The following is a 20,443-nucleotide window of genomic DNA, read 5'->3' on the forward strand; positions in this document are numbered from 1 at the left end:
AAACAAAGAGACAGTTTGAGGAAAGGATAGCCTTAAAGAGAGACAGAGAGAGTCAAAAGAGAGGTAAAGAGAAGACTTTGACTTTTAACAATACATTTATTATATCACGTATGACTTAAAATCCTACAAAACACCAAAAATAACAAAAAAGAAGAGAGAAAGAGAAGACAAAGAGATAGAGAGTAAAAGAGGGAAAGAGATCTAAAAGAGAGAGAGAGAAAGAAAGAGTGAAAAGAGAGAAAATGAACAGAGAGAGAAAGAAAGAGTGAAAAGAGAGAAAATGAACAGAGAGAGAAAAGAGCATGAGAAGGGGCAGAAAAATCAGAGACAGAAAAAGAGAAAAAAATGGGGGTTGCAAAGAGAAAGAAGAGAGAGAAAGCCAAGAAGAAGAGAAAAATCAAGAGAGAAAGAAAGAAGAAGAGAGATGGGAGGGAAGGATAGCCCTAAAGAGAGAGAGAGAGTTAAAAGAGAGAGAAAGAGAAGACAAAGAGATAAAGAGAGTAAGAAAAGAGAAGAGAAGGGGCAGGAGATATAAAGAGACAGACAATCAGAAATAGAGAAAAGGAGAGAAAGATGGGGGGATTGCAGAGAGAAAGAAGAGAGAGAAAGCTGAGAAGAAGAGAAAAAAACGAGAGAGAGAGAGAGTGAAAGAGGGAGAGGTGTAGTACAGAGAGAGCTTTAGACAATCAGAGACAGAGAAAAAGAGTGAAAGATGGGGGACTGCAAAGAGAAAGAAGAGAGAGAAAGCCAAGAAGAAGAGAAAAAACAAGAGAGAGAGAGAAGAGAAGAAAGAGAGAGATCTAAAAATAAATAGAGGGAAGGATAGTCCTAAAGAGAAAGTTAAAAGAGAGAGTAAAAGAGGGAAAGAGAGACCTAAAAAAAGAGAGAGATAGAGAGGGATGGAGGGAAAGACAGACCTAAGAGATCTCAAAACAAAGAGAAAGTTTGAGGAAAGGATAGCCCTAAAGAGAGAGAGAGAGAGAGTTAAAAGAGAGAGAAAGAGAAGACAAAGAGATAGAGAGAGTAAAAGAGGGAAAAGAGACCTAAAAGAGAGAGAGAGAAAGAAAGAGGAAAAGAGAGACTCAAAAAGAGAGAGATGGAGGGAAGGATAGCCCTAAAGACACAGAGAAAGAGAGAGTGAAAAGAGAGAAAATGAACAGAGAGAGAAAAGAGCACGAGAAGGGGCAGAAAAATCAGAGACAGAAAAACAGAAAAAGTTGGGGGGTTGCAAAGAGAAAGAAGAGAGAGAAAGCCAAGAAGAAGAGAAAAACCAAGAGAGAAAGAAAGAGGAAAAGAGAGACCTAAGAAAAGGAAAAGAGAGAGAGAGATCTAAAACCAAAGAGAGAGATGGGAGGGAAGGATAGTCCTAAAGAGAGAGAAAGTTAAAAGAGAGAGAAAGAGAAGACAAAGAGATAGAGAGAGTAAAAGAGAGAGAGGTATAGTATAGAAAGACAAAAGAGAGAGAAATGGTGGTGGTGGTGGTGGGGTAGAGAAAGAGAGAATGAAGAGAGAAAAGAGCACAAGAAGGTGCAGAGAGATATAAAGAGACAAACAATCAGTAATAGAGAAAAAGAGAGAAAGATGGGGGGGTTGCAGTGAGAAAGCATAGAAAAAGAGAAAAAAAACAAGAGAAAAAGCGAGAGAGAGAGAGAGAGAGAGAGAGAAAGAAAGAAAGAAAGAAAGAAAGAGGAAAAGAGAGATCTAAAAACAAAGAGAGAGAGATGGGAGGGAAGGATAGCCCTAAAGACAGAGAGAGAGAGTTAAAAGAGAGAGAAAGAGAAGATGAACAGAGAGAGAGAGAGAATAAAAGAGGGAAAGAGAGACCTAATAAAGAGAGAGATAGAGAGGGTTGGAGGGAAAGACAGACCTAAGAGAGAGAAAAAAAAAGAGTAAAAGGGAGATCTAAAAACAAAGAGAGAGTTTGAGGGAAGGATAGCCCTAAAGAGAGAGAGAGTTAAAAGACAGAGAAAGAGAAGACAAAAAACCCAAAGAGAAAGAAGAGAAAGAAAGCCAAGAAGAAGAGAAAAAAACAAGAGAGAGAGTGTTTTAAAAAGAGAGAGGGAAAAAAGAGACAGACAGAGAAAGACAAAAGAGATGGAAATTGTGGTAGGGTAGAGAAAGAGAGAGTGAAAAGAGAGAGAAAAAGAGAGAGAGCCAGAGAAGACAATCAGAGACAGAGAAAAAGAGAGAAAGATGAGGGGGCTGTAGAGATAAAGAAGAGAGAATGACAAAAAGAATAGAAAAACCAAGAGAGAAAGAGAGAGAAAGAAAGAAAGAAAGAAAGAGGAAAACAGATCTAAAAAGACAGAAAAACAAATAGAGAGATGGAAGGGAAGGATAGCCCTAAAGAGAAAGAGATTTAAAAGAGAGAAAAAAAGAAGACAAAAAAAGAGTAAAAGCGGGAGAGGTATAGTAGAGAGAGGGGGAAAAAGAGACAGAGAAAGACAAAAGAGTGAAAAGAGAGAGAAAACAAAGAGAGAGAGAAAAAAAACTTAAAAAAAGAGAGCAAGGCATAAAGAGAGAACAGACAAACAAGCAGAGACAGAGAAAAAGAGAGAAAGAAGAAGCCACGAAGAAAACCATGTGAGAGAGAGAAAGAACCAAACAGCAAGATTAAAGCCAAAAAGAAAGAAAGAGAGGGAAAGCAAAAAACAAAGAGAAAAATAAAGATATAGAGAGAAAGAACAGGGCTTTTCTCCTCCACACCGCTACAGTCTGAACGTAATGATTGTGTTTAATATTTGCAATTTCAGGTTATTATGGGCGTTACATAAAAGTACGAGTGAAATACTGTGAAATGTGAAATAAATACGTGTATACGAAATAAATAAGTAAATAAATAAATGTGAACAACGAGTATACGAAATAAATAAGTAAATAAAAAAATAAATAAATGTGAACTATGAGTATTGGAAATAAATAAATAAATAAATAAATGTGAAATACGAGTAAAAGACTGTGAAATGTATTTTGTTGTGTCGTTTCACTAATGTATGCATCGTGTTGTGATTTTGCGTAGGCTCTGACTGCATCCACACTGAGCACACACTTTATCAAAACTGGGATTAAAGTGAGCTCAAACCTGCAAATAAACCACACCACATCAAATTTGAGACTAAACCAGGACTAGACTAGAACCAAACCAAGTCTACATCAGGTCTAAACCAGGATCAAACCAGGACAAGTGTGAACACAATCTATATGTAAACAAAGTCCATTTCACCATTTTTATAAATGTGGTTTTCTACAATACAGAAAAGTTAAACATTGACTCAATATTGAACCAGTCTGACCCCAGCCCACAGTTTGAGACTCTCTGTCACATAATACATGTGTGACACTCTTGTTACACATTATCTGCTACTTCCAGTTACTGTTTCCTCATATTTACTCAGACTGATGCAGACGTACACAAATGTCATAAGACCTGGTGGTGTCCACAGAAGTTCTACACCGACATTACTTCTACTTGAGTAATACTGAGTGAAGTAATGATATTCTTAACTTGAGTAAAGGTGACGGATCTTTATTTGAGCAACAGATGATTCAAACACTTGCACTGTACACCTTTTTGAATTTCCTTAGTAAATCTATCGACACCAGATGTATCTATCCACACCTGTACACCCAAAGCTTTTCCTCGGGCCAAACGCAATGACAGTTTGCCCGTAAAAATGTTCTTCTGCCAAAAACTGTATCATTAAATTGACTTGTTGAATATTGGGAAATAGATTGGCCTCCTTCCCATCTCCCTGATGGTCAAAACACAGTTGAATCAAAATAGATCGTAGAAATAGATTTAAATCTCAGAGCCCAAATTATACACCTGGAGGGCCAAGTCTTCTCTGTGTGCCCCACTTTGGCCCTGATCTACACCACAAGCACAGTATGAAACTTTAGCCAAAAAAAGAAACACTAAAATCAAAACATGTTTGTGTTAATTGCACTGAAAAAACCCGTATCTTTACTCTGAAGGAACTTGCATCTCCACGAACCCGACCCTTATTTGGCCTGGAGGAGCGGTTCTCTTGCTTGTTTATTGTGAAATAAAATTTTGTTTGTCCGATCACATTAATTCATAAATAAAGTTTGTATTACATTGTGTCTAAACTGTTTATCAGTAATCTGAACAGTCAATGTAGAGAGCCATCCAACCTATTATTTGTTCAACTTAAAGTGTTGAAAATGCAGGATATTGTTGACTTAAGTCTCCTCAAAGTCATGTATAAAGCAAAGTGCAATGTGTTACCTGTAAATATTCAAAGACTGTTTGAGATGAGAAAAAGCCACTACAATTTAAAAGGAATGTACATGTTTAAAAAAAAAAAACAGATTCAGAACCAGGGTTATGGAGTGAAGCATCACTGTGAAAAGAGTTAATTTATGGAATAGTCGTGACAAAGATATAAAATAATCAAGTACAATGATGGCATTTAAAAAAACACATAAAATCGAATGCAATGTGTATGTATGACAAAGAAAACTAAGCTGTTGTGCATAATAGTGAAGATTTCTGTTTGCAATTGATTAATAATTATGCCTGAACTAAAATGTACTGATTTAAAATGTTTTAAAGTGACTACTGGTGTTGATGTTTTGTCTTGAAAAGGGAAAAGGGGCAGATAACACAAGATTACTCTTCTTCTTTCTGCTCCTTTTCATTAATTTCTTGTATGTTTGTTGTTGTGACACTGTTGATGTGTTTTTTATAGTTTATGAATGAAATAAATAAACAAATAATAAATAATAACTTTTTACTTTTACTTGGTTATTTGGGAGACTATTTTTTCTTAATATTAGTTAGCTGTAGTATTAGTAGTATTTTCTCTGTACTTCATGTAAGTACAAATTTGAGCTTCCCCACACAGGCCTGAGCATTACTGATAAGGTTTTTCAACATAGGAGAAATTGCACACATCATTGCATAGGCCGTACTAATGTGTGGGGTGAAAAGTTTACATGCACTCTGCACAGCCCCACCATGACGGTTAAAAGTGCACTTCTTTCTGTGTGTGTTGACAGACTCCAGAGCTGAATGCACTCCTTAATTCAGATAAAACCTCAGTATTTTAAAGGCGCAGTGAGCCGTGACCTGAGCTGCACAGAGCTGTTAGAGGAGGCGCGTGGAGTCCATCATTACACAGAACCACCCACACACTGCAGACCTGCTGTTTAAAGGTACTATATTACGCAAAACTGACTCATGCGAGCTTTGAGGGCTGTTACTCTTTAAACGGCCTGTATTACATTATTTTCTGATCCATAAACATACTTGCAGTTGTGTTTTGTTTCATTCACACGTTTAATGCACAAACCCTGCATATTTAGGGTTCTTCTCTCAAACTGAAAACACTTATACACTTTCACCTGAATCATTTAGATAATTTCAGCCCCGTAATTGCAAATCTCTACTAAACAAACGACAAAGAGAAGCTGTTAACTTGAAAACTACCACCAAATTTACTACCAGATTTTAACATGTGTGAATGAATCAAAACACAACTCTAATTACGTTTCAACAACAATATTCTAACATGTCTTAAAGCTCACAAGAGAGAATTTTATATAATATAGGACAGACATTCATTTGCCAAGCAGAAGAAAAATAGCATACACAAGCTAGAGTAAATGCTATTTTCAACAACACCCCCGGTAAATAAATACATTTAAAAAAAGTGATCTAACTAAATAACTCTTTTGCAATTTACGTTTATTTGAGAAAGATTCATTTTCTGAGAGTATGCCACCTGCTTTTGTCTCCATACGGATGAGTTTGGTTTCTACAATCTACAATAGTAGGTGCATTTGATCAATTACAGATGTTTTTATTGTCTTGAAAAACACAAAGTTGACAAAAAAGACATATTATTGTTGCCTGGCAAATCCAGAATGACATCTCTGCATTTTTTTATACAGATTCATGTCAGTCATTCACATTATTGGTGGTTTTCAGTTTCTAAACTGTGATCATGTCAGGGATTAGAGGCAGATTTTCAGTTGAACATATTTTTAATTAATGTATGTATGTTAAATTTTTTTGGGTGTGAAATTGAAAAAGTCACACCAAAAATGAGAAAAGTAACATTTTCTCATTTTATATGGAGCATTTTTGTGGAATAATACTAATCCTAATATCTTTAAATTCAAATTCAAGCTATAATATTATTTGAAAACATTAGAAAACCTTCCAAATAAACAAGGTAATTATTATCAATTTATAAAGAACTTTAATCTGAATCTTTTAAATACCTCTATGTTTTGTAATATTTGTGTTTGCATGTATGTAAGTTTTTTCTATTAATTACATTATACTTTGCCATGAAATATCGAAAAGGTAAATTCCCCAAATATTGAACCTGATCATTTCTATAACTGACTAGACCCAAGACCATGTTTTGTATATCACAACAGAAATCTGCAGCTGAACAATATTCCTTTTAGCTTCTGCCCCCATCTGTGTTAAATAATATTAGTCTATAGAATATTGTGATATCTTCTGAAACCCACCAATCAGAGTTGTTTTGTTTTGTTCAGAGACACATGTGAAACGAAGGAGCTCATTGGTCATCATCATTTACAAATAAAATCAACTTTATCTCACATCAGATTATCAGAGTGTAGTGCTTCGCTCATTGATTGTGCAGAAATCGGCAATGTTTTTCAGTCCACTGTTATTGTTCTTGTCTTTATTTTTTCTGATACGACGGACAAAGTGTGTCCCTGATTGGCTAATCCATCTGTCAAGGTTACTTAACGTAACCCTGGTTCTTTGATAACAGAGTGAGGTGGTACCAGACTCACATCTTTGTAAGAAGTGAATCCCAGGCAAGTATTATTCTCTGTTGCTCAAAATTAACTATAATGATTTTGGATGAAAGGAAGCAGAGTGCTCAATTGTGTTTTGTAGCTTAAAAAAAAAAAGTTTAAATCTCACAATAAAGATCTTTTTATTTTATTTACCTACGAAATCCTCAGTACCATTTACCACCCCTGGACAAATGAGGGATTACATCGACTTTACTCTGAAAGACCCACTTCCTCCATCTGTTTCTTATTGGCCATAATTTGTCTGATTTTTTATTTCATTAGAATTTTTACAAGGGCAGGGTAGCTTTGTTTTTCCGCTCAGCTCTGCCTCGTGGTCATGTGGCGCTGGCAGCTGTGGGAATAGTGCAGATGAGGTGCAGATAGTTAACAAGGAAGGAACCCAATGACGAAAGGAAGAGAGGAAGGAAGGAGAAGAAAGAGTGGGAGAAAGAAGAAAGGACAAACTTTTTGGCTGAGGCCGGTTCAGAGCTGGGCCAAAATTACATTCAGAGCAGGATGTAAATAAACGTAAGTGCCAAAGGGAGGTTTGACACTGAGTTTTGGGCCCAGTGACTCATTTCACATTACCTCAGTCCTGCTCCGCACAGCACCTGCAAACTGTTGTATTTTGAGTTGTTAAATGTTCGTAAATAAAAATATACGCTCTGTTTAGGAAGTTGTTTTAAAGGTGCACTGTGTAACTTTTGTTTGGGGGTCTGCCATCTGCTTGTTTTTATGGTTATGTCATTGCTCTTCCTGGATTATTCCACAGTATGACATTAAACAGCTCTACCTCAAATTTATTCAATTACAAGTGGTTTTACAGGTCAAAAATACCTAGAAAAACAGGCTGTGAGCGGGGTCGCCTCTCCACAGATCTGATGCGTAACTTGGTCTGGTTTGGTCTCCATGAATGATTGACAGGTTTTTACAGTCACAAACTATCTAACATTAGTAAATTGTTTTTCCTTTAGTCACTCTTAACTTTTGGTTGAAAATCAAACACCTAAACAGGACCCTGAACGGTCGTATTGATCACAGGCTTCTGAAAATTAGTTGATTAAATCCATTTTGTGTTTCTTGAGTTTTGAGACAACAACAAAAAAGTCAATGTTTTCTAATTTGTGCATCGTGTCACAATGGTAACTCCTGAACATTCTGCCGATACGAGAAACGTGCTCAGTGGCTGGCAGGCAAAAAGTCAGTGGGGTCTCTCACTTGTGTTGACAGTTGCATTGCGTATGTCTATCTTGAGATAACTCGTTTTATTTTGAAGTAGGTTTTGCATTTAATTGTTTTGACGTGACTTCATCATCTTACTCCAAGTCACTGAATGTTGAGGATCAAAAACATTATTTTGAAAAGTTAAAACTCGCCGATAACTGTTGACGATATTGATGTTGTACAGTTGTATGACGATTGTTGATGTTGTACGCCGATAACTGCTGATGATGTTGATGTTGTACGCCGATAACTGCTGATGATGTTGATGTTGTACGCCGATAACCGTTGACGATGTTGATGTTGACGATTGTTTGATTGATGTTGACTGTTGTATGACAATTATCAATGCTGTATGCTGATAACTGTTAACGATGTTGTACGCCGATAACTGTTGACGATGTTGATGCTGTATGCCGATAACTGTTGACGATGTTGATGTTGTACGCCGATAACCGTTGACGATGTTGATGTTGTACGCCGATCACTGTTTACGATGTTGATGTTGTGATGATAACCGTTGACGATGTGATGTTGTAACGCCGATAACTGTTGACGATGTTGATGTTGTACGCCGATAACTGTTGATGATGTTGATGTTGTACGCCGATAACTGTTGACGATGTTGATGTTGTACGCCGATCACTGTTGACGATGTTGATGTTGTACGCCGATCACTGTTGACGATGTTGATGTTGTACGCCGATAACTGTTGACAATGTTGATGTTGTACGCCGATAACTGTTGACAATGTTGATGTTGTACGCCGATAACTGTTGACGATGTTGATGTTGTACGCCGATCACTGTTGACGATGTTGATGTTGTACGCCGATAACTGTTGACAATGTTGATGTTGTATGCCGATCACTGTTGACGATGTTGATGTTGTACGCCGATAACTGTTGACATTGTTGATGTTGTACGGCCATAACTGTTGACATTGTTGATGTTGTACGCCGATAACTGTTGACGATGTTGATGTTGTACGCCGATAACTGTTGACCTTGTTGATGTTGTACGCCGATAACTGCTGACGATGTTGATGTTGTACGCCGATCACTGTTGACATTGTTGATGTTGTACGCCGATAACTGCTGACGATGTTGATGTTGTACGCCGATCACTGTTGACATTGTTGATGTTGTACGCCGATAACTGCTGACGATGTTGATGTTGTACGCCGATAACTGTTGACGATGTTGATGTTGTACGCCGATCACTGTTGACATTGTTGATGTTGTACGCCGATAACTGTTGACGATGTTGATGTTGTACGCCGATAACTGTTGACATGTTGATGTTGTAGCCGACTGTACGACCGATCACTGTTGACATTGTTGATGTTGTACGCCGATAACTGTTGACGATGTTGATGTTGTACGCCGATCACTGTTGACGATGTTGATGTTGTACGCCGATAACTGTTGACGTTGTTGATGTTGTACGCCGATAACTGTTGACGTTGTTGATGTTGTACGCCGATCACTGTTGACGATGTTGATGTTGTACGCCGATAACTGTTGACGATGTTGATGTTGTACGCCGATAACTGTTGACATTGTTGATGTTGTACGCCGATAACTGCTGACGATGTTGATGTTGTACGCCGATCACTGTTGACGATGTTGATGTTGTACGCCGATAACTGTTGACGTTGTTGATGTTGTACGCCGATAACTGTTGACATTGTTGATGTTGTACGCCGATCACTGTTGACGATGTTGATGTTGTACGCCGATAACTGTTGACATTGTTGATGTTGTACGCCGATAACTGTTGACGTTGTTGATGTTGTACGCCGATAACTGTTGACGATGTTGATGTTGTACGCCGACTGTTGACTTGTTGATGTTGTACGCCGATAACTGCTGACGATGTTGATGTTGTACGCCGATAACTGTTGATGTTGATGTACGCCGATAACTGTTGACGATGTTGATGTTGTACGCCGATCACTGTTGACATGTTGATGTTGTACGCGATAACTGTTGACTGTGATGTTGTACGCTGTTGACGATGTTGATGTTGTACGCCGATAACTGTTGACGATGTTGATGTTGTACGCCGACAACTGTTGATGACTGTTGATGTTGACTTGTTGATACAGATGATTTTTGCCTACCAAAATGGCTGCTACCCCGGACTTTACATCATTGTGTTTACTTGTATAGAGATTCATTTAGGACACCCCCACCCGTGTGATGTCACTGCAAGTATCAGTAAGACACTTTTTTGAATGGTCAGTCACATGTGTCCAGATATCAGTTCTTGTAATTTTCATTAAAGGGGTAAAACAAGGTTAGAGACTCCTGGGGTAAACACTCTATCAGGATAATCATAAGAGATCATTTGTCCCTTTGGCTATAACACTGTACAGCTGCTGTGTCTGAACTGAACTGAACCTGAACTGACTATTGCTGGTAACTTCAATCAATATTTATTATTTAAAGCCATAGTACATCCCTTTTTAGCCAACCTTTTTCAGTTTGGTTGTGTTTATTCCACTGAAAAAACATGTGTCCTTATTTTGAGCAGGCTTGCATCTCCACAAACTTGACTCTTGGCGTGGAGAGAAGCGTCCTCGTGGTTGCTTCCATGGAAATGTTGTTCCTTTTGCTTCATTCATGAGGTTCTCGGGACCTGGGAAAAATGTTTTTACCAGATGAAAAATGCACAAAACTCACACAAATCAGAAAAACAACTCGAGAACTCCGGTCAAAACCTTCTCCCCGGGTTCAGCACTTGATATTACTGTTCTGAGGTTAGGGTGAACCAAAATAAGCTCATTTGTCCATTTATCTTTAACACATTTAAGCTCTTTGACTTATTACATTTGTCAGTTATCCAGATCGTAAGAGCAACAAATCTGCACAAGAAATACCCGAGACTACAGCTGTCTGATTAATTACCATTGTGACTTTAACGAGGAAAAATAAACAAATAACATTCACACGGATAGGAGCAACAACAACTCTTAGCCTGCTGGTTAACACTGTTAATGAGTGGGCTTTGTGATTTTATGATCAAATCCTGACTTCCTGAGTTAAAAACACATGAACACAAACAAGTCTGAACCCCGACATCACATCTCACAATCATAAGTTCCAGATGACCATGTGATGCTGCGTTATTTCTAAAGTGTGGGTTTAATTTTCTATTTCAGTTGAGTCATATGTGACACATCCAGAAAGTTGCACACTGTAGCTTGGATGAGTCTTGGCAAGATTGTGTTGCCACTGGACCCTTGAATTTCTCCTGAAGAGGGTTAATAAAATATATTTATTGCTTCATCTATGCCATGATTTGAATTTTCAGCAAAAAAACAATAAACATTAATTTATTATTTTGCTGACCCCTTGAACAATATGGGAAGGGCTCCACTGTGTTTTTAAACTCCATACACCAACAGAGCATTCTGAGCTTTGGAGATGTAGACAGACTAATAATAAACTCAAACATGTGTGAATAAAACAAAACAAAACTGAGGTATGTTATGAATCTAGGTATTATTCGTTCATTCTTTTTTCAAAACAAAACCAAAAATAAGAAAACAAAAGAACAACAATTTTCTTCATTATTTGTCTCCAAAACCAAAATGAAAAAATTTATAAGGATTTGTTTTTTCAGTTTTTCGATTTTGTGTTTAAATGAATAATGGAAAAAATGGATAACAGTCGTTTTCCGTTTCTGTGACTTAAAATGCAATGCAGAAGTTTTGCACCACATAGGGACTGAACCAGGACTGAGACCGGGACTGAGACCAGGACTAAGATCGGGAGCAAACCGGGACCAGACTGGGACTGAGACCGGGTTCTGGTTTAGTCCTGGTTCAGTTCTAATTTAGACCTGGTTTTAATCCTGCTTCAGTCCTGGTTTAGACCTGGCTTAGTCCTGGTTTAGTCCTGTTTTAGTACTGGGATCCGTCCTGGTCAAGTCCTAGTCCTGGTTCCGGTCTGGTCCTGGTGTCAGTCCTGGTCTCAATCCTGGTCTGGTCCCGGCCTGGTCTTGGCCTGGTCCCGGTCTGGTCCCATTCTCAGTCCTGATCAGTCTATGAGGGTGCGCCTACGAGCCTGTCCCAACACTCCTGGTTCAGTCCTGGTTCAGTCCTGGTTCTGTCCTGGTTCAGTCCTGGTTTAGTCCTGGTTTAGTCCTGGTTCAGTCCGTATGCATTGGAAAAGTCCGACATAGCAGTTTAAGTCACGGAAAGAGGAAACAGTCATTATCCGTTTTTTTCCCCTTTTTAATTTAAACACATAATCGAAAACTGAAAAAACAAATCAGTATCCATTTTTTCATTTTGATTTTGGGGACAAATAATGAAGAAAACTGTTGTTTTTTCATGTTCTTATTTTTGGTTTTATTTATAAAAACGAATGAACGAATGATACACAGATTCTTAGTTTTAACATTTTAACATGGCTATAGGACCTTTAAAACATAAACATAGTATTCACATTAAAATCCTCTTTGAGATTTGCGTGACTTTCTTGTTGTATAAAATGTTATAAATAAATCTAACCCACAAATCCATCACAACGAACCGTCCCAGAGTCATGTGTTCATAATACAATAACCATAACCCAGACCCACTGTCAGCATTGTTCATAGCATTACATTTGACAGTCACGTTGTAACTGATCACATGCATCTCTCTGTGAATTTACAGGCCATAGCAGAGCGCGAGTCACCTTCACAATCAGCGTTTTTCCTCTTTTTTGAATGTTGTTGTTGATTTTTGTCCTTAATCGTCATGGCGCCCCTTAGGCCTGGAGAGAGAATCAAAGACATGTGACCTGCAGAGCTCATGTGCAGGAGCATTCAGTTAGGCTCTGGGCCATAAGAAACTATACACTCATTTGTCCTGCTTGGTTTTGATGAAGTACATATGTTAATTTAAAATATAGACCTACTGTTTATAAGAAAATAGAGGACAATTGATTCAACCGAGGGAACTAAATCACTGTGTTAAAGCTACAGAATTGTTTTTATTCACGCATTAACACAAGTTTAAGTGTTTTGTGTACAATTTAATCTTGCCACATTAAAGGTTCTATATTAGACAAAATGGACTCTTGTAAGCTTTAAGTCATTTTATAATTTTGTTACCTCCTCAAAAACAGACCTGGAGTTGTGTTTTATTTCATTCACATATTTTCCGAATTATTGTAGTGAAGGTGTGTGGAGTTTAAAAAAGAGTGAAGCACTTCTTGTATTATCAAATGACATCACAAGGTGAAACAGAGTAAAGAACTGGGCCTAAATATACAGGGTTTGTGTGTTAAACATGTATGAAAAAACACAACTCCAGGTATATTTTTTTGATGAGGAAACAACATTATAACAGATCAGAAAGTACTTAGAGCATTATTATTTTATATTTTGTTCTTTGAAAATGGCACGCTATGATCTAAAACAGCTTCGTAAATGAAATGGAACCACTGACTTTCGATTAAAGTTGTATAATTTCATAAGATAGGGAAGTGAGCACTCGGGCCTCAAATGCAGGAAAATACAGGATTACTCAAACATGCACAAATCAAATCAAATCTAAACACAACTCTAGTAAACTAATGACAAACTGCGTATAAAAATTCATTTTCAGTAATATGTCCCCTTTAAATCTTGTCTTCCTTTCCAGTCCCAATCAGGTTGTAAAAAGGAGAAGGAGTGAGTCAGAAAACAGGAGTACATGACATCTAATATTGATACTACAGTGACTCAGCGGTTAGAGCTGTGGTCCCTCAAACCCGAAAGACAGAACATGGATTCCTACTCAGACCAAGTTCTGTCATTGAGCCCTTAGGCAAGACACTTCACCCCCCTTGCCTAGTATGAAAGCTTGAGTCATTGGATAGCTGTGATTACAATATTCTCCTGGGCCCTGAAGGAAAAAAGTTTATTATTATTGTTTATTTTTATGAGTTTCTACCTATTTGGAGGTAAATGAACACCTTAGCATTTAGATTTTGTTCATTTTGTTTTTATTTATAATTTTATAACATGTTCTCTGTAATGGACATCGGGACATTTTGGTGTTACATCCATGTGAAGTTAACAGCCTAACAAAAACAACTTTTTGGGTGACCAACATCTCTGACAAGCTTCTACAGTTGCCTCCAAACGTTTTTAGGCCCCCTTTTAATTTCTTTTATCATAGTGCTGCCACAAACTAACTCCTATTGGGTTATTTTTTTTAAAATCCTGGACATGATAGTACCCTATAATCTCTCAGACCTATTTAGGCAGAGGAACTTAGTCCCCCCATTATGAGTCTATCTCAAAACATTACATTTATATGATGATGGTCTGAACAGAAGATGCAAAAGTGGTGTTGTTTTCACTTTTTATTTCGCGTGCATGCATACGGTGGCGCGAAAGTGTGTGGAATTCGACTGGGTATGCATGCCAGGTTTCTGTGTACTGTATGCATGTGACGTAAACGCTTATGCAACGTGAGCAGATCTGACTAGAGTTTTGCGTCTTGGGCAGTGTAAACGGAAAATACTATGGCGGAGCATATTCAACTTTTCCAATCTGGAGGGTAGTTTCAGATTTTTGCATTTTTAAGCCCCAAAAATGGCATCACCGTCTAACCGAAAGGCACGTTTTTACCCGCAAGAGTTCTCGTGTAAACAGGCCCTCAATGTTCACTATAAAAGACACAAATGAATGGGTCAAGTCTCAGGCGGATATAAGCTTACCACCACAGAGTAGGGAGTGAATATATGTAAACTATACACACATTTGGCTTTTTAAAACATGTTTTTATTGTAATTGTGTAATAAGCGATAAATCTGTGCAGTAGTGGTACCAGTGTGGTCAGCATAAATAAGTTTGGTTCCCCTCATGTCGTTTTCTATGACCTCTGTGTCCTCAGTCACTCCTCTCACTTCTGTTTCTGTATTTTGAAATGTCAAAGTTAAGGCTATAAATAAAAAGTTATGCATTGTTTTGAAATGTTAGTACATCTCCACAAAAAATGTTCAAATGTCAAAATGAGACTAAAACAAAACAATAATTCCATTTTTGCGTTTATAAATCACTACAGGGGCTAACTACATATAGGGCCTGTTTACACGAGAACACTTGCGGGTAAAAACGTCAAAATATTTTATCGGAAGTGCCTTTCGTTTAGACGGTGATGGTGTTTTTGGGACTTAAAAACGCAAAAATCTGAAACCACCCTCCAGAGTGGAAAAGTTTAATATGCTCTGCTGTGGCGTTTCCGTTTACACTGCCCAAGACGCAAAACTCTGGTCAGATCTGCTCACGTTGCGTATGTGTTTACCTCACATACATCACCACCGAGTTGCCTGGCATGCATACCCAATCGAATTCCACACACTTTTGCGTCACCATATGCACGCAGACTTCCTCCCAAAAACTCTTGTCTAAACGCGGAATGAAAAATGAAGATGCAACGTCACTTTTGCATCTTTTGTTCAGACCGTCATCATATAAACGTAGCCTTAAACTACATGTAAAACAGCAGAACAAACATGGCGGGGGGTGTTGGTGTGCTCACATCCTTAAAAACTCTACATTTACCTATCAAGTGTATTTGTATTTATTTATTAAAGGGACAATGCACCGAGAGGAGACCTGGGGAAGACCTTGGACAGGCTGGAGGGACTATGTCTCTTAGCTGGCCTGGGAATGATTTGGGGTCCCCCGAAGTAGCTGGAGGAAGTGTCCGGGGTGACGGAAGTTTGGGAGTCCCTGCTTAGACTGCTGCCCCCGCAAACCGGCCCTGTATAAACGGAAGAAGATGGATGTACAATGCATATTAAAACACCAAATAATGCAAAAGACAAACATGTACTTGCAGATATGCAGGATTGTAGTAAATTTCCATCCTTAGTCCCCCACACAATTCATAAAACAAAAGATACAATAACAACTCCCACCTGCATCTCTGACTCATAAACAACACACATTTTATAAAAACACAGGCGTACAAACCTGTGACATTGGTATTAAATACACAGGTGACATAGGCCACTTCCTTGATTCCTCTCTTCGATCCTCCCTTTTCAGCTGTCAATCAAATGTATCATTAAGTGGTGTCCCAAAGTAAACCACGGAAAGAAGGAGTAAACATGAGGGAGGCTGCTGGAGGCCAACATCAGATAAAATAATGAAACTTTATTGGTCTTAGTGAGGAGTTTATATCCTCTCTCCTCCCTGTGTCTCCTCTGTGGGTGGGACTTCCTCACCCATTTCCTGCAAAATCGAGGAGAGGAATCAAGAAGGGAGCAAGACATGTACCCTCACTGAAGAGCTGAGCACCCCCATTGCTCTTTTAAAATTCTAGGCTGGACCAAGTCTAAGATGTTGTACAGGGGTAGTAGAAAATGTGTTTTACTGTTTTAAGGGGTTTAACGTTAACTTGGTGTATGGTTTTAGGTGTTTTATGTATATATGTGGGATTTTAATAGTTATTTGGTTTGGGGTTTGTTTTATGGAGTCTCTAGGTCAATATTTTTCGCTACGTGTTCATTATACCATCCCTGTTTTAGCTAGTGTAGTTTTATCCAATCAGTCAGACCAGATAAAAGGCACCTCCAAACATCAGTCTATGTTATGAAAACTGCTGTCTCTCTCTACTTTTTTTTTTATAACTACTGAGAAAACTAAAAGTAAAACTGTGGGTCACACCTTCATGAATTTTTACTGTGTTTTAAACCTCACTCACTGAACCTCAACCCGCTCACATCCAGCTTATGTCACGTTTGATGTCAGGAGTGGTCCCGTGCCGCAGTGAAGACATACGATGAATACCAGACAAGGTGGAAGAAAAACGCCTGAAGAGCCTGATGAGAAATCTGGGATGAGAACGGCTGACCACCAGGGGGCAAAGGCAAGTGGTGCTAAAAAATAAAATGAAGGAATTTTCTGTAATGAGGAAGTCACTATTGATGACCAGACCCCAAGAAACAAGATTGTCGACACGGAGCGGATCCAGCAGGACAATTAGAATCATGCAGAATCTGATCTGCGCATCCACAGTGGGTTTCACGGCCTGTTAAAGTAACGCTAGAGGCACCAACGGACGAGGAGTATGAGGATGAGGAAGATGGTGAGGGGCCACATTACCCTAGTCTGATTCATCAGCCGGTTTCACTTTGTAGAAACCGTCTGACCTCGCAGCATTAGGATTTGTTGCTCGATGGTAAGCGGGTACTTTTTTTAATTTAACCAATCGCTGCTATTTGGTCATGATGTATGCAATGCGCCACTAATGGGGATTACTGGTTTATTAAGCTTTTCCCAAATCCCGTAGGAAGAAGGGCAATTATGTCTTTCTCCTTGATAAAATTCACCAAACATTTTCTTTGTTCCGGCTTTAAATCCTTGATGTTGGGAATTATTGCCAAAAGAGAATGTATGGCTTCTAGCTAATGGGCTGGTGCTCGGACTCAGACTTCCGGGGTTTTTGTGAAGTGTCTAGTGTATTCTGATTCCTGACATAGTCGCTGGAGAGAAATGAAATTGAGTGGAGGCACTAGGTGGCGGCAGCTTGGCTAACATTACCCTACAGGCCATACTGGAACTTCTTCATGACATTGAACATTTCCTGACCACGTTTGAAAGGCTGACTCAGTTATGCAGATGGCCAGAAGGAGAGTGGGCTTTTCACTTGGTACCTCTGCTCGAAGTGCCTATGTTGTCCTGGACATGAGAAACAGAGGACTATGACAAGGTGAAGGAGGCCATCTTGGGCAAATACAAGATCACATCTGAGACCTACCGCTGCTGCTTCAGAAGATCCCTGAAGATTGAGCAGAAGGATCTGCTCATGAGATGGATTAAGCCTGAAAAAACAACAATCCAACAAATGTGTAAAAAGCTGATTCTGGAACAGTTCTTACAGATGGTCAATCCCTAGCTGGAGCTCTGGATCAAGAAGCACGACCTCACCACCACAGACGAAGCTCCGAGTTTCCCTGTGGTCTTCACGTCTGCTTGGAAAGGGACCAGAACCTGCTACTGCTTCAACTGAGAACTTCACTAGCCCATGCAAGTAAGTTCTTTGGGGGTTGATGGTGTGGTCCAGCTCAGGTTGGAAATAGCAACAGTAGTCCTATCCAGTAAGAAACCCCTCTAGACCACCACAGGACGTCAGGTGCTATTGTAAATAACTTGGTCATACTCAGCACTTTTGCTCAGCTTTTACAACCAAGCTTTCCTTTCTGGGTTCTGTACAACATATACACCAAATATATTTATCTATTTCAATACAGTTTAAGCGAATGTTGTGTGATTAGTCATCGCACTTGCATAGAAAATGAAAAGCCATTTGTTGTTCATAATCCACGTTCTGTAGCTTTCTGACAGAATCATGGCGACTGATCTGAGTTTATGCCTTTACAACCATTAATCATGTTCTTATTCTAGTATTATATTCATTATAATAACATGTTGAGTGAAGTGTCTTGCTCAAATGGACAATGACAAAAAGCAGCATTGGAAGTTCTGGCAACTCTCAGGTTTGATGCCAAATAGCTCTACTTCTGTTTGTTTGAACAAGTCACACAGCTTAACAAATGAAACTGCCCAAATCATTTCACTGGTTCACCACAAAGACAAGCCTAAAAACTAGAAAAACTACATGACAACTACATTAGTGAAATATTATTTAAAAGTGATGTATTTGAGCAAAATTATAAAATTAGTCTTTAGTACAGATTAGAGGTCTGCAAAAACATTGAAATATCGATATATCTTGGTACAAAATTTGGTGATACAGTATAGTTATCATGGGCTGCTGTATCGATGTATGGCCAAGAGGATTTTTTTGGTATCTTTTTGCAATTTTTTTGTGGCCACACTACAATATTGTACAGTTTTGTGGTGTGTGTGTGTGTGTGTTGGGCCACTGTGTGTGTGTGTTTTGGGCCACTGTGTGTGTTTTTGGCCACTGTGTGTGTGTGTATGTATGTGTGTTAGGCTACTGTGTGTGTGTTTTGGGCCGGGGTGTGTGTGTGTATGTGTGTGCTGGGCCACTGTCTGTGTGTGTGTGTTGGGCCACTGTGTGTGTGTGTATGTGTGTGTGTGTGGCACTGTGTGTGTGTGTGTATGTGTGTGTGTTAGGCCACTGTGTGTGTGTGTGTGTGTGTGTGTGTTGGGCCACTGTGTGTGTGTGTGTGTGTGTTGGGCCACTGTGTGTGTGTGTGTGTGTTGGGCCACTGTGTGTGTGTGTGTGTGTTGGGCCACTGTGTGTGTGTGTGTGTGTTTTGGGCCACTGTGTGTGTGTGTGTGTGTTGGGCCACTGTGTGTGTGTGTGTGTGTGGGCCACTGTGTGTGTGTGCTGGGCCACTGTGTGTGTGTGTGTGTGTGTGTTGGGCCACTGTGTGTGTGTGTGCTGGGCCACTGTGTGTGTGTGTGTGTGTTTGGGCCACTGTGTGTGTGTGTGTTGGGCCACTGTGTGTATGTGTATGTGTGTTGGGCCACTGTGTGTGTGTGTGTGTGTGTGGGCCACTGTGTGTGTGTGTGTGTGTGTTGGGCCACTGTGTGTGTGTGTTTTGGGCCACAGATGAACTGTAGAAGCAGCTCTTGAGGTCAAAATAAGTCCACTGTGTACTGTCATTATTTACTTTTAATGCAGTTTATTGTCTGATAATCACGTCATTCTGGCCTCTGAGAGTTTTGATAAGCACTTCTTAGGGGTCTGCAAAAATATCAAAATATTGATATATCTTATTGTTTAATGTGATTATACAGTATTGATATCGTGAGCTGCTGTATTGATATATTAGAAGAGTATTTTTTGGTATATTTTACTAAATTATTTTGTTACACTGCTACAGTTTTGTTTCTTGTTTAGAGGAAGAAAACTCATTTATGCAACACATTTGGCATTTTCACTGTTTTATTGATTAAAATGGGCATTTTTCATATGAACTTCGCACTAGAAGTGGTTTAACATAGACTTTTAGTATCACAGCCATGATTTAGTCATTATTTGTTATTGAACCATATCAAATTGTTTTGAAATATATCGTATCAAATCGAAAGTGCACTGTATTGAGATATGTATTGTATTGTGGCCTATGCATCAAGGTATGTATTTTATTGGCAACTTCTTAATGATGCCCAGCCCTAGTGTTTATAAACTCACTGAGGTGAATAATTAAGTTGCTCAGAATGCATAAGGTAAGTGAGGAATAACTTTGGACCACTGCAAACTGTTTAAAGGCCCTACACAAAATTCATTCTTGTGAGCCACGTGCCATTATAATTTTGTTACCTCCACTTAAAACATGCCTGGAGTTATGTTTTTGTTTCAGTCACACATGTCTGAATAATCCTTTATAAGTCTGACTACATCTCCAAAGCTCAAAATGCTCTGTTATACACTTTTACTTTTAGTTCAGTAGAGACTGGCAATTCCAGGCCTGAAATCATCTAAA

The sequence above is a fragment of the Boleophthalmus pectinirostris genome, unplaced genomic scaffold (assembly GCF_026225935.1).
Source record: "Boleophthalmus pectinirostris isolate CB_2022bp ecotype Guang Dong unplaced genomic scaffold, ASM2622593v1 HiC_scaffold_18, whole genome shotgun sequence".
NCBI lineage: Eukaryota > Metazoa > Chordata > Actinopteri > Gobiiformes > Gobiidae > Boleophthalmus > Boleophthalmus pectinirostris.